The 14,295-nt window shown below is 35.7% G+C and overlaps 1 protein-coding gene across 2 annotated transcripts in view; it reads right to left on the reverse strand.

Annotated features, from left to right (window-relative positions):
* Window positions 1-11,814, reverse strand: part of TECPR1 (tectonin beta-propeller repeat containing 1) — a 219,312-nt gene extending 207,498 nt beyond the window's left edge. For both annotated transcript variants that reach the window (XM_053694717.1, XM_053694716.1), the window contains exon 1: window positions 11,755-11,814. The gene's annotated coding sequence lies outside the window, so the exon portion shown is untranslated. The remainder of the gene's footprint in view (window positions 1-11,754) is intronic.
* Window positions 11,815-14,295: the final 2,481 nt, after the last annotated feature.

Consider the following 14,295-nt stretch of genomic DNA (forward strand, 5'->3'; position numbering starts at 1 on the left):
TTCATGTTTTCAACTACTTGACTGCAAAGGGCTCAAATGCGCGCACACACACACATATATAATATACACACACAGAACACACACACACATATAATATACACACACAGAACACACACACACACACACACACATATATAAAATATACACACACATATATAATATACACACACATATAATATACACACACAGACCACACACACACACACATATAATATACACACACAGAACACACACACACACACACACATATATAATATACACACACAGAACACACACACACACACATATATATAATATACACACACAGAACACACACACACACATATATATATAATATACACACACAGAACACACACACACACACATATATATAATATACACACACAGAACACACACACACACACATATATATATAATATACACACACACACACACACATATATATAATATACACACACAGAACACACACACACATATATATAATATACACACACAGAACACACACACACATATATATAATATACACACACAGAACACACACACACACACATATAATATACACACACAGAACACACACATATATATATATATATATATATATATATATATATATATATATATATATATATATATATATATACACTCAAATCCTGGTGCACTGCTAATAAACATCCAAACGAGTAAGAGTGTATCCAGACTCTGCAGTCATCCAGAAGATGCACAGCAGGCAAACACAGGATTAAATCACCCAACACCTTTAATATTATAGTCTGTCTGGCCTCTATTTGATAAAAGCTTGTGGTAGAGCTGAAACGTTATGGTTTAGGGCCTGTTTCTTATATCTTTATATTAAAGGCGTTGGGTGATTTAATCCTATGTTTGCCTGCTGTGTATCTTCTGGATGGCTGCCGAGTCTGGATACACTCTAACTTGTTATATATATATATATATATATATATATATATATATATATATATATATATATATATATATATATATATATATATATATATATATATATATATATATATATATATATATATATATATATATATATATATATATATATATATATATATATATACATAAACACACACATATGTATTTATATTTGTATATATGTCAGTAGTCAGTAAATACATATATACACATATAAATAAATACATATGTACACATATAAATAAATACATATATACAAATATAAATAAATACATACATATGTACACATATAAATACATATATACAAAAATAAATTGTAGATTGTATGTTCCCACGGGAATAGGGCCCTCAATCCCTCCTGTATGTGTTTGTAAATTTTGTCCTGTATCTTACAAGTCTTGTATTGTTTTATCTAAATGAATTGTATCCATGGACAGCGCTGCAGAATATGTTGGCGCTTAATAAATAAAGTATAATAATAATAATATAAATAAATACATATATACACATATAAATAAATACATACATATATAAATAAATACATATATACACATATAAATACATACACATATAAATAAATACATATATACACATATAAATAAATACATATATACACATATAAATAAGTACATATATACACATATAAATAAATACATATATACACATATAAATAAATGCATATATACACATATAAATAAGTACATATATACACATATAAATTAATACATATATACACATATAAATACATACACATATAAATAAATACATATATACACATATAAATAAATACATATGTACACATATTATTTTATCTCTATGTTAAAGCCCTTTGTATGCCTTTTTTTTAACACCTGAGACCTCATATTAAAAGACATCAACAGCGCATTTCGAATACCATTAGAAGTATTCTGTATTGCAAAACACTCTTCTATTAAAGGATATCAGTGCTGTAGTGATATTTTTATTCTGCATAAAACCCACTGCCATATAGATGCTCCAGGTTTTGTGACTTGATTAGGTCCTGGCCAGGGACCTTTAGTATTGTATTGCAGTTATGCTTGATTTGCTCTAAATGCTTTACCCTATACTAGATGTTTTTAGTACCAGATTAGGACAGGAATACCCAGTGTTTTTAAATAATTGTGTAGGAGCAACACGTGAGATTAGCAGTTTGCCAATCTCTTTTATGTGGTTCTCCTTAGGGAGATATCATAGTCACTGATAGACTCTATATAAGGGCTCCTTTTATTTTGTGTTGCACTATATAATGGGGATAATTACCTCCTTTTAAGCGTTCTGGTATTAGGCCTTCTATTTGACTGTATAGGTGATCTCTGTGTGAATTGATACAATACTGTGAATTGGACCTTTCATGTCCCTGTATATTATTTTTCTCTTTTTAAGAGTTTTTAATGTGGTTTTATATTTCTCTTTTTTTATTTTGTGATATAATAAATGTTAAGTTTTAATTTTCCCCTTTTCCCCCTCATATTGTTGTGAGGATTGTGAACCCCTCCTTTTCTTTTTGTGTCCTCTCTTTTGGACTAATCTAATTTTGTGTTCCTCCCGAGTGCTTAAGGGAAGATACTTTTTCTTTCCATTTTGTATTAGATGCCCCAAGTGTCACTGGTGATGTCATATGTGATAAGAGTAGTCCTGCACACATGGATAACAAATGCGGAGGCATGTGGCCAACTGCAGTATCGGCAGTGGATCACATGCACCATGGCAGCATTAAAGGGACACAAAACCCAATTTTTTTCTTTCATGATTCAGAAAGAGCAGCAATATTAAGCAACTTTCTAATGTATTCCTATTATACATTTTTCTTCGTTCTCTTGCTATCTTTATTTGAAAAGGTAGGAATGTAAGCTTAGGAGCTGGCCCATTTTTGGTTCAACATCTGGGTAGCGCTTGCTGATTGGTGGCTACATATCAAATTAACCTTATAATCTACCTGATTAACCCCTTTACTGCCAGGAATTTCAGACGTGTGGTGCACAGCTGCAATTAGCGGCCTTCTAATTACTAAATAGCAATGGCAAAGCCATACATGTCTGCTATTTCTGAACAAAGTGGATCCCAGAGAAGCTTTTACAGCCATTTGTGCTATGATTGCACAAGCTGTTTTAAATAATTTTAGTGAGAAACCCAAAGTTTGTGAAAAAGGTAACATTTTTTTTTTATATATATGATCAGATTTGGCGGTGAAATGTTGGCATGAAATATGCCAAAATGGGCCTAGATCAATAACTTGGGTTGTCTGCTCAAAAATATATATAGTTTTGACAGGTAAATAAAAAAAAACAAGGCTCTATTTCTGTTTAAATAAAATAATAGCAAAAATGCTAAAAATTCTCAGGTACTTTGGACAAGTTCTTCTCTAAAGTCCCAGCGGTGAAGGGGTTAATGTGAACATTAGAAGCTCTAACAACTTAGAGCATAATCACTTTTCCACCACAACGTCCCTTTAAACATGTCTTTTTTCTGTAGCCAGATCGTTGTTACAATCATGGTTGTATTTATTTATGGGAGTCGATCATTTTAATTATAAGAATTTTTTTTGCTAATGGATTCTCTTTAAAATTGTCTTGTTGTCACGTAATGTTTTATTCCTCACCAGTAGATGTATTTAGTATAGTTCTTATCCAGGATATGCACGGGTCAGCGAACATTTACCTATAAGTTATAGCTCCCACGTCAGCTGCTAACTAAACAACTCAGAAATGGAAAAATAAACACGGTTTACTCTTTCTCTGCAGAGCTTCAAAAGTCACCTAAGTTATTATAAAAAATAAAAATAAACAATATAAAATGAAAAATAAATAAAACATGAGAATAATTTGTTACTGGCAGACTCACTGCCAGTAACAAATATGTCGGGGAACAGTGGGAGGGGGGGGTGGGTTAAAGAGCTTTTTGGGGGGTATCAGGGAGGTGGGAGGGATCTACTATATGGAAATATTAAAAAAATAAATATTAAAAAACAAATAAATAAAGGCCCTAAACCGCATACTGGCAGTTCCTATGCCAGTACCTAAGATGGCGGTGACCAGTGGGGGGACGGGTTGTAAGAGCTGTTTGGAAGCAGAGTTTTTATTGTTATGATAACGATATATAGAAATCTCAGCTGAATAACAATGAGTGCTGAATCCACATGAGGAAATATAAATATATATAGAGAGAGAGAGTCACACATACACATAAATTATTGTTTAGCCAATTAGCACATTTAGGCAAGAATCCCACTAGCTTTTCCCCAGAAGTATCTGCATACATTGTAATCAGGGCAACAGGGAACTCTGGGTAAGATATGCAAATTAGATTTTTGCTTCCAGTATTATGTTTAACCACAAAAATATAACAAAAGTTCTCAAAATCAAAACCACTTCCGTAAAGCCGTTTCAAGCTCATTATCTCTCATAAGCAGAATATAGGTTTTATTTGCTGCTAAGTAAAGCTTATTTCCATAACCTTAAATGTATATATAAAATATATATAAATATAAATTTTTCGGGACATATATATATATATATATATATATATATATATATATATATATATATATATATATATACACAGGTAGCCCTCAGTTTACGCCGGGGTTAGGTTCCAGAAGGAATGGTTGTAAATCGAAACCGTTGTAAATTGAAACCCAGTTTATAATGTAAGTCAATGGGAAGTGAGGGAGATAGGTTCCAGGCCCCTCTCAAAATTGTCATAAGTAACACCTAATACATTATTTTTAAAGCTTTGAAATGAAGACTTTAAATGCTAAACAGCATTATAAACCTAATAAAATAATCACACAACACAGACTTCACTTGCATTTTTCTGCAAACAGTTCTTTCTATGCATTCCAATCTGGACTGATTTATAGAAAGGAAGATCTTGTCCCTTTGAAATCTGCTCGATAGCTCAGGTCTGGTTAAACTGATTAATGTCAGCTTGCTTGGCTTTTCTGCAACACAAGCGGACAGCTCCACCTACTGGCTATTTTAATAAATGCACTGCTTCTCAATGCTTTTCAATAGCAGTCACATGACTGGAAAAAAAGGTTGTTATTCTGAAACGGTGTAAATTGAACAGTTGTAAAACGAGGGCCTCCTGTATATATATATTTATACTGAATCCTAGATTTTTTACTTATTTCTTGAGCACTGCCTTTAAAGGGACAGTCTGCTTGATTTGTTTATTGTTTAAAGAGATAGATTGTTCCTTTACTACCTCACTCTCCAGCTTTACATAACCAACATTGTTATATTAATTTACTTTATAACCTCTAAGTTTGACAGTTCCTAAGCCCCTGTAGGCCGGCCCATTTCTCAGCGCTTTTTATTAGCTTTGTAAATCTTGCACAACAGCCAGAGAGTTCTAGTTCATGTGTGCCACATATATAACATTGTGCTCACTCGCATGGAGAATGATAATGGTTTTACAAGAACCAGCACTGATTGGCTAAAATGCAAGATTGTAAAAAGCACTGAGATAAGGGGGCAGTCTGCTGTGGCTTAGATACAGGCAATCATAGAGGTAAAAAGTATATTAAACAAATGGTAAATAATGTATTTACTAGAGAAATCATGTAGTTTTTTGTAAAAAAAAAAAAGCTCATTATTCTATTTAAAATTTAAATTATAACTTTTGTTGTTTATTGTCTGCCTGCCCCCCACAGAGAATACTTTTTTCCTTTATACAGCACAGCCTATCAGAAGCTAAGCTGTACGTTCAGTTGAAAAGCATAGCCGTGCAGCTAGTCTTGTATGAGTCAGCTGCGCATACTTATTATAATTTGAGAAAGTTGTGGCTACTAATGCACTGTAATTGGGTTCTCAGCAATGAACGCCATCTAGTGATCAAACACGTATGTGCTATCGATACGGGATTCCACTAGACTGCCCCAATGCGTGCACCTCAAGTAGGCTGAGACGCCCTTCCCATTTTCAGCTTTACGCTGCTGGGTGGCCGGATCCCTTGTAATTAGATATAGAATATAAAAGCTTTTTACTAGAACAAAAAAAAGCTTTATTTAAAGTGGATTACTTATAAACAAAGTTTGTGAGCAAATAATTGTAATCACTTGCTGCACATCTCTCACGTTTAACATCACTTTAATATAACAGTTACGTTCACTGCTAAATGCAGAAGTAAGAGGCTGCTTGCGGGCCCCAAGGCAGAACATACAGTGATCTGAGATGTCATCGCAGAAAATGCAGCATGTCTGCAGAAAGAACAAGACACATGCAGGAACTCTTAGCACTTGAACTTTGTAGTACTGCTCCACATTAGACAGTTCTCTTCAAATAGAGCTGTGCTCTGGCTGAACTGTGTAAGTTTTATAGGCCATAGTGCATCCAGAGCAAAGTGCTTTTTGAAGTGAGCAGTCAAATATGCAGTAGCGCTGCAAAGCAGCAGCACATTGCTTGTTGACTGGCTCTAAGATTTTTTCATACCTGCCCCTTAGCCTTTCCTAGTCTGCAATGCTGTTTATTTTGCATGTAAGACGTTAGTATAAACATTGCATCTTTTTTATTACTACATTTCTATGTTAGACCAAGAGAAAAGGAAACAGATTAATTCTAGACACATTTTAAACTGTATTTTTTGTATGCAGCTAATTTGCAATGCAATAATATTATAAAAATTAAAAATTGCTTTATTCTTCAGTTAACCAACACATTGCAGTTGAACTGGTGCCTTAGTGTAACTGTCTAATTTAAAATTGAATTTTATTTAAAAATGACCTGCAGAAAAATCTTCATAAAAAAAATCTAATCGCAGAAAGTGAATAAAAGTTCTGCCTCTGGGCTTGCGGGATTCGCCTCTTTTCGGAGCCGAATATCTTCGTGTGCAAGTGAAACACACTAAGATCTGCGCAAGGAGCCTCTTACTTCTGCATTTAGCTACCGAATTCACAACTCTAAGGCTACTAGTGCCATCTTCTTCATCTGGACAGGCAGAACCTAAAGCTACATCTGTATTTGGGGCACTGACCTCAGTCACACAGTAGAAGCTAATTAAACTCAGTGACCCAGAACCCATGACTTGCTGTGACTGTGACACCTGTCATGCTCCCAGGGACAGAGGAGAATATCCCGTTCAACAGCAGATGTGGCCCCCACACAGCAAAGATTCTGCAAAAAGCACCTCTGCTCCCCTATTCTTCCGTAAGGTGAATGTAAATTTTGATGCTAAAGTGCCCGGTTTTTTAAAATTCGATTAAAAACAGGGGCACTTTAATTCATCAAAATTTTCATTTCACTCCTGTTGTGAAAAAAAAAAAAAAAAAACTTACCTTTTAAACTTGACAAACGCTCCAGCTTCCCCCGGTCGTCGCAAGCCATTTCTGACGTCAGAAATGATGGATCGGTCATCCTCCAATCATAGTTTCCCCCGGGGGAATCAGTGTCTGATTCAACGCCGTGATTGGAGGAAGCTGGATTCCTCATTTTAGACCCAGGAAGAGGCCGCTCCAGCTTCCTCCACCCGTCGCAAATCCTCTTCCTGGATCTAAAATGAGGAATTCGGCTTCCTCCAATCACGGCGTTGAATCAGACACTGATTCCCCCGGAGGAAGCTGTGATTGGAGGATGACCGATCCATCATTTCTGACGTCAGAAATGGCTTGCGACGACCGGGGGAAGCTGGAGCGGCTGTCAAGATTAAAAAGTATTTTTTTCACAACACAAATGAAATGTAAATTTTGATGAATTAAAGTGCCCCTGTTTTTAATCGAATTTTTAAAAACCGGGCACTTTAGCATCAAAATTTACATTCACTTTAAAGAGACATAATACTCATATGCTAAATCACTAGGAAGTGATGCAGCATAACTGTAAAAAGCTGACAAGAAAATATCACCTGAGCATATCTATATGTAGAAAGGGAAGATATTTTACCTCAAAATATCTTCAGCTCAGAATAAGTTCTCTGAACAGTTATTGTTCAGCTACTGTCCAGCTGCAAGTTTAATAAAAAGAAAAATAGCCAATCAGCATCAGCAGTGCTGAGGTCATGCACTGCCTAACTGAAATCTCGCGAGATTTCATAGTAAACTGAGGAAGGAAATAACATGAAACCCAATTTTTTTTTCTTCCATGATTCAGATAGAGCAGCAATTTTAAGCAACTTTCTAACACTCCTATTATCAATTTTTCTTCGTTCTCATGGTATCTTTATTTGAAAAAGCAGGAATATAAGCATTTGAACCGGACCATTTTTGGTTCAGTACCCTGGATAGCGCTTCCTGATTAGTGGCTAAATGCTGAACCAAAAATGGGCCGGCTCCTAAGCTTACATTCCTGCTTTTTCAAATAAAGATACCATGAGAACGAAGAAAAATTGATGAGGAGTAAATTAGAAAGTTGCTTAAAAATGCTCCTCTATCTGAGTCATGAAAAAATTTGAGGTTCAGTATCCCTTTAAGAGTTAATTACTCTTATAAATCTTATATATAAATCAACAATAAGATAATATATATCTTATATATCTTATATCTTATAAATAAATACAGTTTTGCATAACCAGCACAGTTATATTAATATACTTTTTACCTCTGTGTTTACCTTGTATCTAGGAACCTTCTTCCAGCCCCCTGATCACATGACTGTGACTGTTTATTATCTATTGTCTTAAATTTAGCATTGTGTTGTGCTAAATCTTAAATAACCCCCTGTGCCTGAACACACTGTTATCTATATGGCCCACGTGTACTTTCTGTCTCTTTGTGTTGAAAAGAGATTTAAAAAGCATGTGATAAGAGGCAGCCCTCAAAGGCTTAGAAATTAGCATATGAGCCTACCTATGTTTAGTTTAAACTAAGAATACCAAGAGAAAAAAGCAAATTTGATGATAAAAGTAAATTGGAAAGTTGATTTAAATTAAAAGTCCTATCTGAATAATGAAAGTTTAGTTTATACTAGACTGTCCCTTTAATATAGATCAACAATTAAAGTTAAAGGGACAGTAAACCTTAAAATTAATGTTATATAATTCTGCACATAGTGCAGAATTATATAACATTATATTAGCCAACCATTATTTAACATAATATTGCCTTTTTATTTTTAGCAAAAAACGCTGTTTTACAGACCCGTTCTCTGGGCTCTGCTGAGCGGGTCTGTTTTTTTTCCTCAGCGCATCGGGCCAGCTGTATAGTCACAGCCCGGCCCGACCGCGCCATAAGACTAAGTGCAGCTCGCTCCCGCTCTGTCTGACAGCAGACATGCTCTATCTGAATCACGAAAGAAAAAAATTGGGTTCAGTGTCCCTTTAAAGTTACAGTTTACCCTAAATCTTTCTCCCCTTTAATTTGTTCCCAACTATCCATTTTACATGATGGAGTGTATTAAATTGTTTACAAATAGCTCCTTTGTATTTATATCTACATTTGAAATAGCTGATTTTGCCTATGGTATCACCACCTATACTGACAAGATATGTAAACAGCCAGCAGAAGAAATCACACTCCCAGTGGTGAGTGGAAGATATTCTGCAGCACTATATGGGAGTACTTCTTCCTGCCACGTAATGTTCTTGACATGACCTAGGTATCTCTTCAACAAAGAATACAATGAGAACTAAGCAAATTTGATAATAGAAGAAAATTGGCAACTTTTTTTTTTTAATTGCATGTTTTGTCTAAATCACAAATTAAATATTTGGGGTTTTGTGTCCCTTTTAAGTCCAAAAAAAAATATTTGTGAAATTCCTTATAGAAAAATGTAACAAAAATGTAATGTTTTTAAAACATCTTTTAAATGCAGCAAATAATGTGTTACTTGTATGTCTGTATTGTACAGATTTTCATTTTCAACAGCAAAAAGAGCTTCTGCAAAATCACCCTGTTTATGAAATGCTGAAATATATCAACATAAAACCATTGCCAACAAAGTACCATTTAACCCTTTCCTGCCGGGGTTAAAGTGTCTACATCGGAACAACTGTGCACGATCGCGAGATTTCAATTATTGGATCGGGTCTGCGGGGCGTCCCTATAACTCTAGGAACGCCCTCCAGACCGCGATCAAATCCAGGAAGCGCAGTAGGCTTCAGGACAGCCGTTGGCTATAACGTTCTATTCCGTCATAACGGCTCTAAAGCCCAGTGTAATTATGACGGAATAGAACGGCAGAACGGCGTTAAAAGGTTAATTAAGTTAGTTTATAATCCTAGAAAACACATTTCTATAGAATAATAGTAGAATGTACAATTGATCAGTGCAGGGGTTAATTTAAAAGGACATAATACTCAAAACTTAAATACATATAAAAACATGTATTAGCAAAAATACCTCTAATAAAAGGTATCCTTCTTTAAAGGGCATATTTTTTTTACTGTGCTCAGTGCATATGTACATATGCCCTATTCAAACACTCACTGGCAGTGGCAAGTCACCATTGGCTGTTATACATAATTGAGTCGGCAACACAATATATGCTCTCTGAGCAGATAACGTTTTTGGATGCAGGTGCATGGGGCATATGTACATATGCTCTGTGCATAGTAAGATCTAGCACTGGAACTGAGAATATCATTTACTAAGAGCATTTTGCTAATACATGTGCATTGAAAAATGCTTAAAGGGATACGAAACCCAATATTTTTTCTTTCATGATTGAGATAGAGAATGAGATTTTAAGCACCTTTCTAATTTACTCCTATTATCAAATTTTCTTTGTTCTCATGTTATCTTGATTTGTAAAAGCAGTACTGTAAGCTTTAGAGCCGGACCATTTTTTGTTCAGCACCTGGGTAGTACTTGCTGATTTGTGGCTAAATGTAGCAAACCAATCAGCAAGTGCTACCCAGGTGCTGAACCCAGGTGCTGGCTCCTAACCTTTCATTACTGCTTTTACAAATCAAGATAACATGAGAACAAAGAAAAATTGATAATAGGAGTAAATTAGAAAGTTGTTTAAAATTGCATGTTCTATCTGAATCATGAAAGAAAAAATTGGGGTTAGTATCTGTTTAAAGGGCTATAACAGTCCAAAAAAGACATGCTCTAATTAATTAGATCAAATCATTTTAAGACTATTGACCCTGCACTACTGTGTGCTTTTTGTAATTCGGATAAAATGCACAATTAAAAAATATATATCTTTACTTCTATTATCAATTTGACTTTGTACTGTTTCTGTCCTTTGTTGAAAAGCAGGTAGGCTGAAGAGACTACGTGTGTCTGCAGCATTATATAGCAGTAGTTTTGCAAGAATGCTGTCATGTAGTGCTCAAAAGCATTGTTCCAAAACTGCTACCGTATAGTGCCCCAGACACGTGCACACTATCTACCCAGGTATTCTATTCAACAAGGATCAGCATAAGAACTAAGTAAATTTAATCATAGAAGTAAATTGGAAAGTTTTTTTTTATTGTATGCTCTTTCTGAATCATGAAAGAAAAACAATATGGGTTTCACGTCCCTTTAAATAATTATTAAAACTGTATCTGATAGAATCTATAACATTATTATTATTATTACATAATTTGGCATTAGTATTTCAGATTTAATACAATGAATGGCATATAATATATATTCATGTCTGAGTAATATTGTATACACCTTGCACCTAATTCTAAATATTTGGTAACAAAACATTAATGTCCCCAGTAAGTGTCATAGGGATTAAGAACAACCTGTAGCAGAGAATTTGTCATTATAACATTTAAACAAGTGACACAAATACTTGTAACCCCTTTAATACCAGACAGGTCCTCATCCATTAAAGGAGTTCATTAAAATGGCTCCTTATAGATTCAGGAAAACACACGAGATGAGCAGCCACTTACCAGACCCCAAAATACGCAACTTACCTGTCTCAGTGACACGTTACTGTCACCAACACACACACCGGCGACGTCTACTCAATGAAGCCATTGCAATGTGATTGACACTTCCTCCTCCAGACGGAGAGGAGGGGCTTGCTAGGGTTTCGCGGGCTATCATTGGCTGATGGGGGAGCAAGACGAGCCGTGATTGGCCAGAGTAAATGCATGTCAGCATAGGTGGCCGGGCACACCGTGGGAAGGGAGTGTTGTGACACTAGAGATACGATAATCTGCCTCTGGCCGTACACATTATACATCATTATGTTCCCTTCGTTCTGGGTATTAATAACTTATATATATAGATAGATATATTCATATTGTTATTACTGATCAGTAATGGCATCAATAGAATTATTATTATTATACAACCAATTAATAATATTGATCAATATATTGCTTGAATAATAGATGGGCATTTTAGTTGCATGTGAATTATATATATCCAGACAAGCACTCCAGAATAATAGGGTCAGTGGCCTGGGGTGCAATAAAAAAATGCACAATAATAAATAGAAGTGCACTCACCAGGACCTTTATCACAATTTTATTCCTAAGAAAGTTTTTGAGGAATAAAATTGTGATATAAGTCCTGGTGAGTGCACTTCTATTTATTATATATATATATTGTTATTATCATTATTACAATCATTATTAGTATTATTATTATTATCATTATTATTAGTTTTATCATTATTATTATTATTATTACAGTTTAGAGAGCTGTTTTCTCTAATCTTTCTGTGTCAGGGGCCGAATTATCAAGCTCCGAATGGAGCTTGATTCCCCTGTTTCCGCGCGAGCCTTCAAGCTCGCCGGAAACAGCAGTTATGAAGCAGCGGTCTAAAGACCACTGCTCCATAACTTGTCTGCCTGCTCTGAAGCTGCGGACATAAATCCGCCCGATCCTATACGATCGGGCTGATTGACACCCCCTGCTAGAGGCCGATTGGCTGCGAATCTGCAGGGGCGGCATTGCACAAGCAGTTCACTAGAACTGCTTGTGCAATGATAAATGTCGACAGCGTATGCTGTCGGCATTTATCGATGTGCGGCGGACATTAATAAATCGGCCCCTCAGTGTTTTTGGATTACACAGCTTGGTACCTCTGTTTTTGTGTTGTTTTTTTCTATCTTTTATTAGATTATCTACAGAGTTCTACTGATTATTACCCAGGGAGCTGCCTGAATTGTGATTGTATTTTTCTGTACTAATATCCTTATTGCTGAACTTTGTATCATTTCCTTAATGGAACAGATATGTTTGGCATTTTGCTTTATATCACCCATAATAATATAAAATTGCAGTATTTAGAGTACCCTGTTATTCTGCTATACATTAATTTTTGTACTCGCAGTAGAGTCAGTTTGATAAGGACCTGACAGTAGGGGTTTATATCTCCTCCCTCACAGGGGCACACTCTCTTTGTCCTCTTTCTCAGTTCTCACTCAGCCTATGCTGCAGCTGATGTTGCCTGCTGCTGATTCTCCTCCTCCCCCAATAGCCTTATGGCCACCTCCAAACAGCAGGAGCGAGGGTGGCAGACACGCAATACGCTGAAAGTAAAGACAGATTTGCTGTGACAACGCCTGTTCGATTACGTCACCGCAACTAGAGGCATTTATTAAAAGGGATAGTAAAACCAATTTTTTTTTCTTTCATGATTCGGATAGAGCATGCAATTTTAAGCAACTTTCTAATTTATTCCTATTATCATTTTTTCTTTGTTCTTTTGCTATCTTTATTTGAAAAGGCAAGAATGAAAGCTTTGGAGCCGGCCTATTTTTTGTTCAGTACCCTGGATAGGGCTTGCTGATTGGTGCCTGCATTTAACCATTCAATCAGCAAGCGCAACCCATGTTCTCAATAGACATGTGCATTTCGTTTCGGACAAATTCGGAATTCGGCTGAATTTTGGGCGATTCGGATGCATCCGAATTGCCGAATCGGCACATTCCGAAAAATTCCGAAAATGAATAAATATGTTTCCGAATTTTCAGCCAATAGAATGAGAGCTGCTTCAATCCTATTAGCTTATTTGAACAGTCAATAGGATTGAAGCAGCTCTCATTCTATTGGCTGATTCATCATCCAATAGAATTAGAGCTGCTTAAATCCTATTGGCTGATCAAATCAGCCAATAGGATTTAAGCAGCTCTAATTCTTTTGGATGATGAATCAGCCAATAGAATGAGAGCTGCTTAAATCCTATTGGCTGATTTGAACAGCCAATAGGATTGAAGCAGCTCTCATTTTATTGGCTGATTCATCATCCAATAGAATTAGAGCTGCTTGAATCCTATTGGCTGATTTGAACAGCCAATAGGATTTTAGCTGCTCTAATTCCTATTGGCTGATTCAAAATTTTCAGCCAATAGGAATGCAAGAGATGCCATCTTGGATCGCGTACCTTGCATTGACCGTGGCGACCGTATGAAGAGGATGCTCCGTGCCGGATGTTTTCAGGATGGACCCGCTCAGCGCCACCGGGATCAAGATAGAAGATGCCGCCTGGATGAAGATTGAAG

This window comes from Bombina bombina, chromosome 11 (genome assembly GCF_027579735.1).
Source record: "Bombina bombina isolate aBomBom1 chromosome 11, aBomBom1.pri, whole genome shotgun sequence".
Classification (NCBI taxonomy): domain Eukaryota; kingdom Metazoa; phylum Chordata; class Amphibia; order Anura; family Bombinatoridae; genus Bombina; species Bombina bombina.